This window comes from Ambystoma mexicanum, chromosome 2p, assembly GCF_040938575.1.
Source record: "Ambystoma mexicanum isolate Mex_15411 chromosome 2p, UKY_AmexF1_1, whole genome shotgun sequence".
In the NCBI taxonomy this organism is placed as follows: domain Eukaryota; kingdom Metazoa; phylum Chordata; class Amphibia; order Caudata; family Ambystomatidae; genus Ambystoma; species Ambystoma mexicanum.
Window position 1 is genome coordinate 175,725,534 of NC_090923.1, and position 17,377 is coordinate 175,742,910.

The following is a 17,377-nucleotide window of genomic DNA, read 5'->3' on the forward strand; positions in this document are numbered from 1 at the left end:
TCAGTATCAGGAATTGGTTGATCTCGTCTTGCAGGTAGATGCACGACGATCAGAGCGTAGAGCTGAATTGGGGGTCTCTTCCCATCCTACTCTTGCTAGTACTCCTGCTTCCAGTACAGAAGAACCTATGCAAGTGGGAGGTTTACGTAGTCCTATCACAACATCAGAGAGGGAACGTAGAAGGGTGGTCCATGCATGCTTTTATTGTGGCACCACTGGACATTTTGTGAAAGAGTGTCCTCGACGTCCCAAGAAGAGCCAGGTTTTTCGGATGGCTCGACCTTAGATCCGGAGAACAGGTCGAGTGTCCCGTCATCCTCTCCGGGTACCTCTCTTGCCTTTGCTCGTGTCCAACCCATCTCTGTAAAAGCCACTCTATGTCCCTCTACAGGCCTTTTTCATGCAGTCAATATCATCATTGATTCAGGTGCCACTGGTAATTACATAGATATTGATTTGGCCCATTCCCTCAACCTACCTTTAGTGGTAAAAACACGACCGGAACATGTCCAAGCCGTAGACGGCTCTGCATTAGTTTCTGGTCCTGTTAGACATCAAACTGCACCCCTCTTGTTGAACAGACAAGAAACACACACAGAAACCTTAAGTTTTGATTTAATTACCACACCCCAATTCGGTATCATACTAGGAATTCCATGGTTACGTGAACATAATCCACTGATCAATTGGCAGTCAGGCACTGTACTCTTCGAGTCCGAAGTCTGTCAGAATTATTGTCTCCCGGTCCATCAAGCCTCTGACACACCTTCTCGGGCCTTGGGAGCTTTAGCTCAACTCACTGTTGATGATCCAGAGATTGTTCATTCACATACTGTTGGGGGGTTGGTGTCTGGGATTCTGCCTGAGTACAAAGCGTTCGAATCGGTTTTCGATCGGGGCTCTTCCGAGGTACTTCCTCCACATAGACCATATGACTGCCCAATCGAAATACTTCCTGATTCCACTATCCCTTCGGGCAGGATCTATTCTTTGTCCCCTTTGGAGGAACAAGCATTGAAAGAGTATGTACAGAACGCCTTACGTTTAGGACACATCCGTCCCTCCACTTCACCAGCAGCAAGTCCCATTTTCTTTGTACCCAAGAAGGAGGGGGATTTACGCCCTTGTGTGGATTATCGACGTCTTAACGCTATCACAAAAAAGGATAGATATCCAATCCCGTTAATCACCCCACTTCTAGACCATTTAACACATGCTTCCATTTTCACCAAGCTTGACCTACGTGGCGCATACAATTTAGTACGCGTTCGCGAGGGAGACGAGTGGAAAACGGCTTTCTGTACTCGTTACGGCTTGTACGAATATTTAGTCATGCCTTTTGGCCTATGTAATGCCCCGGCCACATTCCAACGATTCATGAATGACATATTTAGGGATATTCTGGATGTTTACATGGTTGTGTACTTGGACGACATCTTAATCTTTTCTCGTGATCTTGATGACCATGTAAAGCATGTTCGAGAAGTACTATCCCGTTTGAGAGAATATTCCTTGTTTGCCAAACCTGAGAAATGTCAGTTCCATAAAACTTCTGTTGAGTTTCTGGGTTTCCACATCACCCCTGGGGCGTTATCCATGAACGAATCTAAGGTCAAAGCAGTATTAGATTGGCCAGTACCTCAAACACTCAAGTCCTTGCAGGCCTTTTTGGGATTCGCCAACTTTTATAGACGTTTCATTTCTTCTTTTTCCACAATTGTTGCGCCGCTCACGGCTCTGACTAGTCCTCAGGTACCCTATCATTGGCACAGGGAACATCAGGAGGCTTTTGAGGCTTTGAAAACCGCCTTCACTACCGCACCGGTACTCCAACACCCCAATCCTGATCTTCCGTTTATAGTTGAGGCGGATGCCTCTTCCTTTGCTCTCGGTGCGGTACTGTCTCAAACGTGTCCTACTACAGGCAAATTACATCCAGTGGCATACCATTCCCGTAAGTTTTCCAGTACTGAGTCTCATTACACCGTTACGGAGAAAGAACTCTTGGCGGTCATGGATGCCTTCCGTGTTTGGCGTCATCATCTTCTGGGGGCTAAACACTCCATCACAGTATACTCCGATCATCGGAATTTACAGGATCTGGCTTCTCTGAAGTGCATTAATAGCAGACAGGTCCGATGGCACCTTTTCTTTTCTGCTTTTGATTTTCGTATTATGCATCGTCCTGGCACTTCACATGGGAAAGCAGATGCCTTGTCACGTTCCCCGGGGGGGGGTCCAGTTGCCTGCCTTCCCTGACACCGTTCTCGGAAAGTGTCATGTGATTTGTCTCTGTACACCCTCATTGTCGCTTTTAGACTCGGTCCGATCCTGGACTAGCAAACATTCTGATCAGTTGCGAGAATGGGATCCGGTGTATTCTGATGGATTACCTTTCGTACATGAACGCCTGTTCCTTCCCACACCTGACACGCGTAATCTGGCCCTTGAGTGGTCTCATGATGCTCCTTTTAATGCCCATCCCGGACAAGAACGCACTTTAGATCTTCTCAAGCGTTGGTGTTGGTGGCCTTCTATGAAGCGCAATGTGGAGTGTTATGTCAATTCGTGCGCAGTATGTGCTCAGGCTAAACATCGAAGAGGTCGACCGGTTGGGTTGTTACTTCCGCTTCCGGTACCTCCTAGGCCCTGGCATACGTTGACTATGGATTTCGTTACTGATCTCCCCAAGTCGAAAGGCTTTGATTCCGTCTGGGTAGTGGTGGACACGTTCACAAAAATGGCTCGTTTTGTTCCTTGTAAAGGCATTCCTTCGGCCCCTGTCTTGGCGGATTTGTTTTTTGAACATGTGTTCATGCTATTCGGCCTCCCTTCGGTCATTATATCCGATCGAGGTTCACAGTTCACCTCTCGCTTCTGGAGATCGTTGACGAGACTATTGGGCATTGATACCAGGTATTCGTCGGCCTATCATCCTGAGACCGATGGGCAAACCGAAAGGACGAATCAATCCATGGAACAGTACCTTCGATGTCTTATATTGCAACATCAGACCTCTTGGTTGGCCGTGTTACGGCTTGCGGTGTTCGCGTACAATAATGCGGCTCATTCAGCTACTGGTTATTCTCCTTTTTACGCCCTCTACGGCCAACATCCCAAGGTCTTGCCGGTCCCTGATGCTTCCAGTTCTTCGAACCCTGCGGCCAAGACATGTCTTAGGGATCTATCGGCTGTACATGCTAGTACCGTGGTTCATCTCACCGAAGCAAAGTCTTCTATGAAGGCCCGTGTGGATAGCAAACGTACTGCTGCTCCCCTCTGGTGGTGGGTTCTAGGGTCTGGTTGTCTTCACGCCATCTTCGCCTAGCGGGTTGCCGGAAGTTATTACCACGCTTTGTCGGCCCGTATGTGATCTCTCAGGTTGTGAATCCGGTGGCTTTTCGTCTAGTGCTACCCAGTTCTTGGCGTATCCATCCTGTGTTTCATGTCTCCCTCCTCACACCTTGTCCTGACTCTGTCCGTCTTCGTACCCCTGTTGCGCCAGTGTCCTTGACCTCTCCTGATGTTTTTGAGGTGTCGGCCATTTTGGGTTCCAGATGGTTTAGGGGTAGGCTCCAGTATCTGGTGGATTGGAAGGGTTATGGCCCGGAGGAGCGTTCGTGGGTGTCCGCCCCTGATCTGAACGCCCCTCGGTTAGTAGCCCGTTTCCATAAGGATCATCCGTCCTGCCCACGGGGTCGTGGGCCGTTGGGGGGGGCTATGTTAGGCGATCCTCTGCACACCAGGCCACTACACATCAGAACACTGCTCACATTCCCCCAGCATCCCCTCCCAAGCTTCGAGGCTCATGTGATTCGGTGAACCCACAGAACCGAAAACTCCGTACCAGCTTTAGTGTACGGGCTCGATTACGACCCTTTCTGCATTGGCAATTGCCTTGGAGAACATATAGCAGAAGGGGCGGCGTTTCGTCTTCACGTCGGTCATGTGATAAACTGTGGCGTTCCTCACGTGATCTTGGTGGACGTCACATGACCCAGAGAAGTCACATGACCCAGGGACGCTCAGTATAAAGGTCTGAGAGACAGAACGCTCATTGCTTCTCAGCTGGCTTCAGACCCTGTTTGGCGTTACTACTTGCTCCTTGTTATCTTGATCACGGAACTCTACCTCGGACTCCCTCGGACACCCCTTTTGTACCTTTGCTTGGAACTGTTGACCTGTTGCCGGATTTTGGACTTCACCTCGACTTGTCTTTGGATCATCCCTGGTTACCTTGCTGAACTTCTACGCCCTTTCCCTTCTTGGGATTCAAGTCAAGCCCTCTCTCCTACAGGTGGCTAACCCTTCATCCACGCTAACCTGCGGTTCTACCATTCCAGGGATCGCCGCATCATCTGAGTCTCGAACCTCTCTACTAGGTTACCTGGGTCACCCTTACACCAGATAGGTAAGACACTTTAGATCCTTTTGTTTATCTGACTGTATTGTGATTGCCTGGTACTTAACCCCGTTCCTTCTCGACAGCAGCATCGGTGTTCCAGAGGCTCCATGGATCTGGGAAGACATCTCCCACCTGTGGCCTCAAAGGTCGCACAGCGGGTTTCTATTTAGTTCCCATGTGCGTCACTTGGGGACAGAGGACTCATCGGTCTACACGACACTCAAGTCAGAACAGTATCTCAATGACATCCTGATCTTCTCCAGATCGTCTACGGAACCTCGAAGACATTTAATAGAGGTGCTGCAAAGGCTGAGAGATAATCAATTGTTGGTGAAACCTGAGAAGTGTGCCTTTGAGGTATCCTCAATTTCCTACTTAGGGTTCATCCTCTCTAAGGAAGGCGTCCAGATAGACTCTGAGAAGGTTAAGCCAGTTTTACAATGGCCAACCCCGAAGAACGTGAAGGACATCCAGCGATTCCTGGGTCTGGAGAACTTCTATAGAAAATTAATTCCCACCTTCTCAGAAATAGTATTGCCCATCACTCAGTTGCTGAAGAAAGGGAATCGGTTCGAATGGGATCAGAAGGCAGATCAAGCCTTCCATCTGCTCAAGAAGTCTTTTACTATGGCCCCTATCCTGATTCAACCGAATCAGTCATTGCCCTTTATAGTGGAAACTGATGCCTCCGGAGAAGCCTTAGGTGCGGCTTTACTGCAAGAAGGGGAAGACGGAGAGGAACACCCAGTGGCGTATTATATCAGAACGCTCACTCTTAGTGAGCGAAATTACTCCGTTCTTGACCTCCTGGCCATTCGCCAAGCCTGCATTGAATGGAGACATCTACAACAGGGTTCAATCCATCCCTTTCTGGTTTGTACAGACCACTGTAATCTAAAGGTACTGCAACAGATGGAATGCCGCAATTCCTGGCACCCGCGTTGGGCATTCTTCTTCTCTCAATACACTTTGAAGTCACCTACCTACCTGGAAAGGAGAATGTGCTAGCAGATGCATTATCCCGAAGTCCTGAAGAGGAAGAATCCAAGGATCCTCAGAGACATGAAACGGTCCTGTCCAGGAAAAGATTTCTTGGAACCATCAATTCTTTCTTACAGGAAGTGGAACAGGCCTCTAAGGTGACACTAAATCCCTCACAACAACTGCCTGACTTGGAAAGGAGAGGTCCTTTCTACTTCTATCAGGGTAGATTGTTCCTTCCCACGAAGGACCTTCAAAATCAAGCCATGTCTTGGTGTCACGACCTTCTGGCCAAAAGGGTCAAGTAGCCACACTAGATCTACTTTTAAGACAATTCGGTGGCCAAACATATACCAGGATACCAAGGAGTATGTGGCAGGGTGCTCGGTGTGTGCCTCTAATAAATATTCAGTGTCTAGACCAGCTGGTCTCCTTCAACAAGAGCCATTACCGTCCCAGCCCTGGGAACTAATATCTACGGACTTTATTGTGGATCTACCATCCTCTTTGGGGTATACAGCAATCATGGTTACGGTAGATTCATTGAGTAAATTGGCACATTTTTCTCCGCTGCCAGGCCTTCCATCTGCTCCAGAAGCGGCTGCGATATTTCTGAGAGACGTGGTCAGGCTACATGGCTTGCCCCGAAGCATTATTTCTGACAGGGGTACACAATTTACCTCACGGTTTTGGTCTGCCATGTGTAAATCTTTAGGTATTAAAAGATCCCTCTCTTCTGGCTTCCATCCACAGAGCAATGGACAAACGGAATGTTTAAACGCCACCCTAGAACAATATCTCAGTTGGTTTTGTAAACAATAGCAAGAAAGGTGGGCGGCATATCTTTCCATGGCTGAGTTCACCTATAACAACTCAAAGCATTCCGCTATTGGTGTTAGTCCCTTTCTTTTCACCTATGGGTACCATCCCAGACACATACCTTACTTCGGATTGCCCTCCAGTACCGTACCATCAGTCGATAAACATCTCGAGGACTTCAGGTGCATTCAGAAGGATGCAACGATGAAATTGGAAGCCAGTAGAACCAAATACAAGAGACACGCTGACCGCAAGAGATCACCCAATCCTAGTTGGTCTCCAGGTACAAGGGTATGGCTGTCCACTAAGTATCTCCCTCGGTGGACGCATGCAGGAAAGTTCACAGCCCGCTATATTGGCCCTTACCCAATTGAGTCCCAAGTCAACCCAGTGGCCTTTCGCTTGAAATTACCACCTTGCCCCAAGAAGATTTTTTTTTTTTTAAAGTTTTTATTAAATCCAACAGAACAATACAAACCAAACAAGCAGAGCATATGTCATCAGAACCATTGTAAATTTTACATCAATGCACTGCTTCCCCAGCCCCTCCCCCCGGTCCGAGCCTAACCATCTTCACTTTCCGTATCTGCATCCCGTGGCAGATGCTCTTTCTCCGCGGATTCATCTGGGTCCGGAATTGACCCAAACAGTTCCGCTATTAGTGATTTCCAGGCCATCAGGGACTCCGTTCCCTCCAATCCCCAAACATTGCTTGCCTCCTGCCATGCCATAGTTTCTGCCTCCGCCCATTTCTGCAAGTCCTTCCACCACACCTCCACCCGAGGTCTATGACATGTCTTCCATCCCATGGCTATTCTTCTCTTTGCCAGTGCATATGCCAAGTCTTTCAGTTTGCTCACATGTTTTAGTTTCTTAGATCTTGGGAACACCCCTAACAAACAGGCCCACACCATGTCCACTACGATCTTGACCCCCTTCTCTGCCAGTTTACGTTCCACTTCACTCCAAAAGCATGCAATGACCGGGCACGACCAGAACATGTGTACCATGCCCACATTCTCCTCATCACACTTGGGGCACGCCTGCCGGCCCACATTCGCAAACCTCGATATCCTCTGGGGTGTCATATATGCCCTATGCGTGACCTACAGTTGTATCTGTTTTAACCTAGCATTTCTAGACACCTTCTTATGATACCCCTGCACCCATTCCCACATCCCGTCTTCCATCGGGGTCCCCACTTCCGTTTCTCAATCCAATCTCAGTTGGGTGATCTCTTTCCCCACTTTGAGCATCAACATCTCATATAATCTGGATATCTCATGCCCCCCTTCCGCTATGTCGTAGATCATAACCACTATGGCATCTGGCTCTCCTTCTAGCACGGTTTCAGGCCACATTCCCTTAACTCTTTGCACCAGTCTATAGTATGTAATATACTGACCCGGATGCAACCCAGACACATCCCGCAACTCCTCAAAGGCAACGATGGAGCCCTCCTGCCAAATATCTCCCATGGTTGCAAGCCCCACCGGCTCCCAGTGGTTCCTAATTATCTTCTTTAGCTGTGCGTCCGCCCCCGTCAATGTAACCAGTGGTATCTGCGGAGAGCATGGAGTTGCATTGTCCAACATCTTACACGCTCTACGCCACACCTGCCACCCCAACAACATCATCGTGGGACGCCCTTTCAGTTCTGCTCTCGGTACCCACATCATTTCTTTCAAATAAAAAGGTGTGCAATCCTGCCCAAACAACCTGAGTTCAGAGGTCTCTTCATCAGAAAGCCATTTAGCGACATACTGCAGCTGGCTTGCCACATAATACACCTCATAGTTGGGTAATTTTATCCCTCCTTTTTCGTGGAAGTTCTGTAGCTTCCATAATGCCACTCTGTTCCGTGTGCCATGCCACAAAAAATCCCTACACACACTGTTCAGTTTGGTGAAGAACTTCTTAGGTATCAGATATCGAATGTTTGCAAAATAGTGCAGGAATCTGGGCAGGACCACCATCTTGAGCATCGCTGCCCTCCCCATCATAGCTAAGGGCAACCTCACCCAAAACCGCATGCAGTTCTCAATTTTCCCCAACGCCACCTCAGTGTTGCGCCTATGCTCTTCTTCCACATTGTGGTAGATGTCTATCCCTAAATATCGGAACGTACCAACCGCCCATGGCACCGGCAATACAGGTAACCTCTCCGCCGGGATCCCCGTATACCTGCCCAATGGGAACATGCTTGACTTCTGGGGGTTCACTGCTATACCAGAAAGACCCGCATATCTATCCACTACCTCCAGGATATATTGAAGATTTTCTTCCGGGTACCTCAAGTACAGCAACATGTCATCTGCATATAGAGAAATCAGATGTTTTTCCCCCTTCACCTCAATGCCTATTGTATCATACTGTTGTTTTAGGTATATCGCTAGAGGTTCCAGGGCCAGTATATAGAGCATTGGGGACCACGGACAACCCTGTCTGGTGCCCCGACCTAACTGCCATCTTTCCGAAATCACTGATCCTGTCGTAACCCTGGCCAGCGGCTCCTTATACAATATTTGCGCCCACCGTACATATCCTGGTCGGTTGCCAGACATTTGGTCGAAAAAAATTGGTCGACCAGACAAATGGTCGAACCAATTTGGTCGAAAACCAAATGGTCGAATTTTTTATTTTTTTTATTTTCACCCCTTTTTTTTATTTTTTTGGGGGGGTCCCCCCCAACCACCTTTTTTTCTCTAAAAACCCCTTTTTTTTAAAAACGAAAACCTGAAAAATAAATATATAAATAAAAAAAAATTTCGACCATTTGGTTTTCGACCAAATTGCGTCGACCAAATGTCATTCGACACGTTTTCAGTCGACCAAATGACTGGACACCATCCTGGTCCCAGCCCATACCCTTCTAGGGTCGCCAACAACCATGGCCACCTAACCGAATCAAAGGCCTTTATTGCGTCCAAGGACACTATCGCCATTTCCCCGGTATGTTCGCTACTACCTTTAATGATTCGCCGGAGTCGTCTGTGGTTATTTGAAAAGTTCCTGTTTGGGACATATCCCGTCTGATCAGGGTGTATATATCTACCAATCACCCTCTTCAACCTGTTTGCCAATACAGCCGTCAGTATTTTACCGTCTTGATTAAGCATCGACAAGGGGCGGTACGAGCTACAGCTGTGCCCAGGCTTATTGGGTTTGGGCAACGGTATTATAATCGCTTCCCTCAATGACTCTGGCAGATTTCCCGTCTCAAATGCTTCATTCAACATTTTCAGCAGCGGAGGGAAAATATCCTCCGCATATATTTTATAAAATTCACTCGGGAGTCCGTCCGACCCCGGCGTCTTGCTAGTGGGTAATGTCTCACTACCTCCCCCAGTTCCCCCAGGGTGATTGGTGCGTCCAGCTCTTCTCTCTCCTCCTCACTTATCTGGGGCAACCCAATATCCTCCAATGTCTCCATTATCGTGTCTCGGCAGTTTTCCCCCTGGTCTGCATATAATATCTTATAATAGTCTACAAACTCTTGGTTGACTTCCTCTTGAGTATCCGCTACACTACCGTCCTCCCTTGTAATGGTCCTAATCGTAACTCTGGGATTCTCACTCTTATATAACCATGCTAAGAGTCGACCTGGTTTATCCCCCCCCGCGTGCTGCCTCTCTACATATTTCCTATAATTCAGGTTACACAATCTGTCCCAGTGCTCCGCACATTTCTGCTGCAGCCTAAGTACCAACTCTAATTTCTCTCTAGTGTCGTCTTCGCCCCTTAAAGCCTCCTCTAGTCTCTCCTTCGTCTCCCGTAGGTCAGCCAAAATGCCACCTTGTAACCTTTTAGATTTTGCAATAGCTGCCCCTCTCATCACAAATTTGAAGGCCTCCCACAGTGTTCCCGCCGAGTCTACGCTACCTGTATTCTCCTCAAAAAAATTCACAATCTCCTCCCTCATGTCTTCTCTGAAGAGGGGGTCTTTCAATGCCTCAGCTCGCAGGCGCCACGTCGGAATCCTAGCTCTCAGAGGGCTAAATCGCCAAGTGAGTATCAGGGGCGAGTGGTCCGAAAGGACCCTTGCTTTATATTCTATTTGTACCGACTCTGCTGCCACTTCAGACGTAGTAAAGAAATAATCTAGCCTTGTGTGCAGCTGCTGCGGGGCAGAATAATGAGAGTATTGCCTCTCTAGGGGGTGACGCGCTCTCCATGCATCCACTAGCCTAGCCCAAAATCATTCAACAATGCCTGCAGTGCCTTGGCCGCAGGAGCAGGTCTATCCATCTTCCCATCCGACCTATCTACCCTTGGGTCCAGTACACAGTTGAGATCCCCCCCCCCAAATCACAGCACTCCCCACACACTTGCTCACATTAGTACACAATGTATGCCGCTTTGTTCTGGTTCGGGGCATATGTATTTATTATGCTTATTTCCCTATTTTCCACCAGCCCTCTCAGAATGACCATCCTCCCGTCTGCCTCTGCCACCTCTTGTAGCCATTGGAAAGGGACATGCGGCGCCACCCAAATAAGCACACCCCTGGCATAGGCAGAATAAGAAGAGCTCACCATCACTCCCTTCCACTTCTTAGCGATCATATCCGCTTTCTCACGTGTCAGGTGAGTCTCCTGTAGCAATGCACTCATTCTACAGCAAATCCTTGAGACAGAACTCCTCCAGGTATCTCCTGCAGCAACATATTTTCAACAAACTCCGTGGGGTTGTGGCCCTCTGTTCCCTCCGGCAAGCCCACACTGCGGATGTTATTCCTTTGGGCGCGTCCTTCCGCTTCCTCCGCCCTATTCTCCAGGTTGCCCACTCTTTGTACCAGGGCATGCAGTTCCAACTTGTATGAGGCGCAGTCCGCTGTGTTCGAACTCCCCTCCCTCTCAAGGTTCTCTGTGCGCTCCAACAGGGACCTTACGTCCTGTCGGAGTAGATTCACCTCCTCCTGCACTTCACCGACCTTGGGTCCAACGCTGTTTTCAGTTCAGACACAACTATTTCGAGCTTGGCTTCCCAGGCCGCTTTCAAGTCTGCAATCGCAGCCAGGACCTCCTGATTTGTGCCCGCCGCGGGGGGCTTGTCTTTGCTCCTGGCACTTTCCGGGCCCGGCGGTTTCCTGGCGAATTCGTCCAGCGTAGGTTGCTTCACTTTTTGTCTTATAGGCTTATTAGACATGACGCAGCAGCCGTATGTTGTGGGTCTGCCCACCTTTTATGCTCTGCAAGCAGAGGGGGGCGCGTACCCAGTCCCGATATCCAAAGCCTTACCCAACCATGGGGGCATCAATACTCCAAAAGACCAACCTGCCTCCTCCTTTCGTGGGCATCGCGCGCCACCCCAGCTCAGTCTGTGCGTTGTGCAGGCCGGTGAGCTCTCTAGGCTGTCCCCCCAGTTGGCCTCGGCCTCTTCTTCTCCCTCGTCCTTCACAGATACTGTTTGCCCCTTCTTCGAGCTCCAACCCGGGGCCGCCGTTTCAGACTCGGGCCCCTTGCAGAAGCCTTAAATTGTTATTTAAAAACCAGCCAGCAGGCCAGATTTAGTGCCACTCACATCCACTTGCCCCACTCGGACTGTTTATTACCAGCCTGGAGTTGGGCCTCAGCCCAGTCTTGACAGGCGTACCCCCAGCACGCTGAAGTACGCTCCCTTCCCTTTTCCTGTTCTGCTCCTCACCTCAGGGTTCACGGGCCTCTATAGTGTGCATGTCGTCCACTCATAGGGAGGGCTGCTTCCTTTGTTCCAGTGTTGACCTGCAGCGGCCAATGTTTCCCTCGTCTCCCGTTCTGGGCCGCGTTCTGTTGGTGTCCTCACGGCGACTCCTCCACGCCGATGGCAAGGTCCGGCAGGCTACAGCGTCCTGCACACCACTCGGGTGTCCCGGCCCACACGGCCCGCCCCCAGCTTGTGCGGGCAGGTCCTGCGGTTATCCCGGGATCAGCAGCCTCGAGGCTCCAGGCTGCGGCGTGCGAGGCCCCGCTGGGGGTGCACCTTGGCACCGGGCCCGCGCGCTTCACCGCAACCGTCCGACTTGCGGTCAAGCGCTCACGTTCACGCCACAGTCCGGGGCTCCCCCGCTTGTCCCGCAGACCCGTGTGTTCCGACCTCACGGGCGCTGTTATCTCCAGCAGCCCTCAGCACACGCCCCGCACCGCACAGCCCAGCCGCCTCCTTCGTTGCTACAGTGTTGCAGCCCACGCTACTGTGGCCAGGCAGAGGCACTGCCGCTGCCATACATAGCTTGCGGTGTCAGCTGACATCAAAGTCCAGGCAGGGTGTGCACGCGGGCGTCTGTATCGCTTCTGTATCCGTTCCTCGCCGAGTGCTTCACAGTAATCGCCATCCAGAGAGCCGTTGAGTCATTCGGGGGAGGCAACAGACCTATTACTGCTTTCTGTTGTCCGTGTCACCGATCCACTTCTGGGCCGTCTCCGAGTCCCTTTGTTATGTATCTTCCGCCATCTTGGATGACACAAGTTCGGACCTCCGCGATCCGCCTCAAGTCTCTAACTGCCCCGATCTGCACGTTTCTCCGGGATCCGCAGCCTGCACTTCATGCCTCATATATTCATAAGCATGTGCCTGCCTTTCAGTCCATCGCGGGTGCATATATTAGCACTGTTCTGTCGGAGCAATGCTCGGATGAGCGGGAGCCCTCTGCAGACGTGTCCTTTCACATGGCGCTCAAGCCACGCCCCGCCTCAAGAAGATTCATCCGGTATTCCATACCTCCCTTCTGAAGGTATATAAACCTGATCCCTTTGGCCGCAAAAGATCCCGTCCTGCTACCTACACAGACCCGAATCCCAAAGAGTACGAGGTTGAGAGACTGGTAGATTCCCGATACAAACATGGTACCCTCCAATACTTAATTGGAAAGGATATCCGGAAGAGGAACGTACCTGGGAGCCAGGGAGCCACATTCACGCCCCAAGATTGCTCAGACGTTTTCATCGTCTCCACCCAGGAAACCCCGGGGGGGGGGTCCCGATAAAGAGAGAGCATGCTGTCACAGTTCGACCGTGGAAATTGTGGCACAGATGGCGGCTTCACTGAGCCATTGCGGAATCAGCAGTAACGCTCTAGCCTCTCCGAGGCGTGAGTATTTAAGGCGGCCACGCCCCCTTCTCGATGCGCTGCAACTCGTCCTGTTAGTACTCTTCGTACTGTCCTAGCGTTTTGCTGTGCCCCGTATCTCTCTCCTACTATTTTTCCCTCCAGCCTTCTTAGCGGAGAGTTCCCGTCCTCCTGTTTCCTATCTTACCCTTATGGTCCATCTGCTTTGTTTCCCGTCTCCCACCTACCTTGCTTCTTTCGCGCCCTCTGGGTTCCTTTCACTTTCTCCTCCTTTTTCCTTCGCTCCTCTCTGCCACCCGCTTCGGTCGGCGCTTGCCTTTGCCCTATCCCGTGTCCAGTTCCGGCTGCGCACTCTGGTTCCGCTTTCTTTTCCCTTTGGAACAGTCTATCTCCATACTCCTTCAGTTCTGAACTTACCTTCTGTTCGATACAGTTTCCTTCTATCCTTTCATTCTGCTCCTCTCTGACTGTGTCATTCTTTCTGGGTTCTGTTCTACCGGTGGCACTTATCACTCACCGGAAGGTCCTCTAGTTTCCTCTCTCCTTACTTTCTGTTCTGCTATTTCTTTCCAGAGCTTTTCCTTATGGGGAACTCCCTCCATAGTTTCTGTTGTACACTACTGTCCAATATTCCCTTCTCTCCATAACGGTGTGCTTCCACCTACAATAGCCGCAGCAGCTTCAAGTATCTTCTTTTGTTCCACGACCAATTTCAAAGACAAGCAGCACACCCAAGTCCTCCATCTGCTGATCCGCATCTACCTAGCAGGGTTTTTTGTGCCTTCATCGGCTTTTTCCCTGATATTGGGACCCGCTCCCTTGGGTACACCGGGCAGTAATTTACCTCGTCAAGGTGGCCTCAGGTGGAGAGCATCCTTATCTCTACGAACGGAGGAGGACAAGAAAGAACCTAGAGGCAGAGGAAAGTCAGAAGTCTCACAAGAAGGAAAAAGAAAAGAGAAAGAACCCACTAGAGGCCACACTCCGGAACTCTCAGGTGAGGAGACACAGGGGGAGGTAACCGCAGATTTTGACACTGCTTCACCAGAGCCATCAGCAGTTGTGGCAGCCCTCCCCACAATCGTTCAGCTTGGTTGGCCTGGTGCCTGAGTTCAGATCTTTAGAGCGTTTCAATTTGTCTGCGGATAACATGCACGTTATTCAGGCGGCCATGAAACCTTCGACAAGATCTCAGTATAGGAGTAAATGGCTACAGTTCTGCCACTGGTGTTTAGCTAGGCAGCTGGACCCCAGGGAGACTACTATCGACATGGTTGTGTCTTTTGTCTCACATCTGGCAGAATCGGGCATTCATGTCTTGTCTTGCAGGACTTATTTGTCGGCTGTCGCCGCTTACCTGTCCACTGACCAGTGCTCTTTTTCACTGACGAATCCCGTCATTAAAAGACACTTTGCGGGCCTATTATATCTGTTTGCAGCCTGCATCCAAGGTGGGATCTGAATGTGGCCCTTACGGCCTTGTGTCATAAGCCTTCTGTCGATTTTAAGTACCTTTCGTGGAAAGTGTCCTTTTTGATTGCTGTGACTTCTGCAAGGACAAGGTTGTCCTGCGGACGAATCCCTCCTTTCTTCCGAAGGTGGTCTCTGATTTTCATTTGAATCAGTCAATTTCATTGCCTGTCTTTTTTCCGGACCCGGCCTCAGAGGCCGAAAGGGTTCTGCACTTCCTGGATGTTAGAAGAGCCCTTAAATTCTATCTGGACAGAACATCTGAGTTTAGGAACTCTTGGCAGCTTTATATGACCTTCGGAAATCCGCAAGGAAAGCTGGCCTCGAAAACAACCATCTCCCGGTGGATTGATGCCTGTATTTCTGAGGCGTATACCATTCAGTGTCTTCAGGCCCCAAAGGGAATTCATGCTCATCTTGTGCGGGGCTAGGCAGCTGCCGTTGGCTTCCAAAAATGTTACCTGGGAGACCATCGTGAAAGCGGCTATGTGGGCCTCCCCATCAGCTTTTTGTGAGCATTACTGTCTGGACCTGAGCTCTAGGGCTGATGCTCAGTTCGGTCAAGCTGTGCTTAGGAACCTGTTTAAGTAAGGAGTTTCCATCCACCCGTAATTCCAGTGAGGAGTGCTTGGGAATCTCCCATAAGTATGGAGGAAAGGGGACGGGACGTAGGAGTATAATAAAGTTAGTCACCGTAGTGACTACCTTACTCCTAGTCCATAGTCCCCTTTCCTCCATACCCTCGCCCGCCGTCCCCTCTAATAAGTTTCCTCTGTTATTGCTTAAAGGTCTCAGACCTGGCGATAGAAAAGGACTGATGGACGATGCCCCCGGCGGAGCTAAGGAGCGTGGGGATACGGCCACGTGCGGTACCCCGCGTAAAGAGGAGGAGGACACATTTTTGAAAATGTGATGCTTTTTTTAAAAAAAAGTGCTCCGGTCCCGTCCCACAGGACAGTATGTCCTTAAGTATGGAGGAAAGGGGACTATGACTAGGAGTAAGGTAGTCACTACGGTGAGTAACTTTATTAATCCTCTGATCAGCTTGCTGGAGATTGCCGATCTTTTGCACCAGAATGAACAACGGGTGTGGCATCCCTCCCCACAATCCTTCAGCTTGGCGGCATGGTTCCTGAGGTCATGTCCCTAGCACAGTTAAATCTCTGAGGGCAATATGCGCATCATCCAGGCTGCGTGCTAAAACTGTCCACGTGAGCTCAGTATAGGAGCAAATGGCTGTTTCTGTCAATGGTGGCTAGAAAAGTGTCAGGCGTCTATAGATTATGTGCTTTCGTTCATTTTAGACCCTTCAGCTGTGGGCATTCATATGCACTCATGTAGAACATGCTTGTCTGCTAACATGGACGCTTGTTCATTTACGCTCACGAATTCGGTGATAAAACAGCATTTCGCTGGTCTCCTTCACCTGTTTCCGCCTGTCTAGCCACCTCACCCTAAATGGAACCTCAATGTGGTTCTCAACGTGCTTTGCCACAAACCTTTCGAACCCTTGGCAACGGTAAAGTTGAAACTCCTCACTGGGAAGGTGGACTTTCTGTTTGCCATTACGTCAGCCAGAATAATAGGGGATCTTCAGGTTCTTTCTAGTAAAGAACCTTTTCTGGCTTTCCATAAAGACAAGGTGGTGCTCTGTACACACCCCTCCTTTTTCTGAAAATTGTGTCGGAATTTCACATTAATTCTTGGCAGACTTTTTTGCGGATCCGACGTCAGACGCTGAGCGGGCCCTTCACAACCTGGGCTTTAAGAGGGCTCTCAAGTTTTACTTAGAAAGAAGGAAAGACTTCAGAACCTCTTCTCATCTCTTTGTTACCTTTGGGAATCCAAAAGGAGTACATGCATCTAAGGCTTCCATTTCCCACTGGATAAACGTCTGCATTTCAGAACCTTACTCAGTTCAGTGACTTCAAGCCCCCTAAGGCATCCATGCGCATCTGGTGCGGGGCAAAGCTGCGGCCATAGCTTTTCAAAAATATGTTCCTTGCGAAACCATTGCTAGGCAGCCACGTGAGCCTCTCTCTCAGCATTTTGTAACCACTATTGCCTCAACCTTAGTTCATGAGCAGACGCTCAGTTTGGTAAGGCTGTGCTGAAGAACCTGTTTAAGTAAGGGTGTTTTCCATCCATCCAGGTTAGTATCAGTGCTTGTGAATCTCCCACAAGTATGGAGGAAAGGGGGCGGGATGTAGGAGTAAAATAAAGTTAGTCACCGTAGTTGACTAACGTACTCCTAGTCCATAGTCCCCTGTCCTCCATAAACCTGTCCACCTTCCCCTCTAAAAAGTTCCCTCCTATTGATCATATGTCTTTCAACCTGGGCGATAGAAAAGGACTGGAGGGCGATGCGCTGGGTGGGGCCAAGGAAGGTTGGTCTAAAGCTACACATGCTGGCCCCGCCTACAAATAAAAGACATACAATACACTTTTTGAGGCTTCAAAAAGTGCTCCGGATCCGCCCCGAAGGACAGAATGCCCCAATGGTTTGGAGGAAAGTGGACTGTGGACTAGGAGTACATTCGTCACTACTGTGAGTAACCCTTTTTAAATGCATTTTTTATGATGTTCATCTAAAACTAAAAAGAGAGCATTGAAAGAGTATCTGGATACCAACTTAAAGAACGGTCTTATTATGCA

General features: G+C 49.7%; 1 protein-coding gene across 4 annotated transcripts in view; it reads left to right on the forward strand.

Moving 5' to 3' along the window:
• Positions 1-17,377, forward strand: part of EFCAB12 (EF-hand calcium binding domain 12) — a 921,238-nt gene that overhangs the window by 410,762 nt on the left and 493,099 nt on the right. The gene's annotated exons all lie outside the window — the stretch shown is intronic.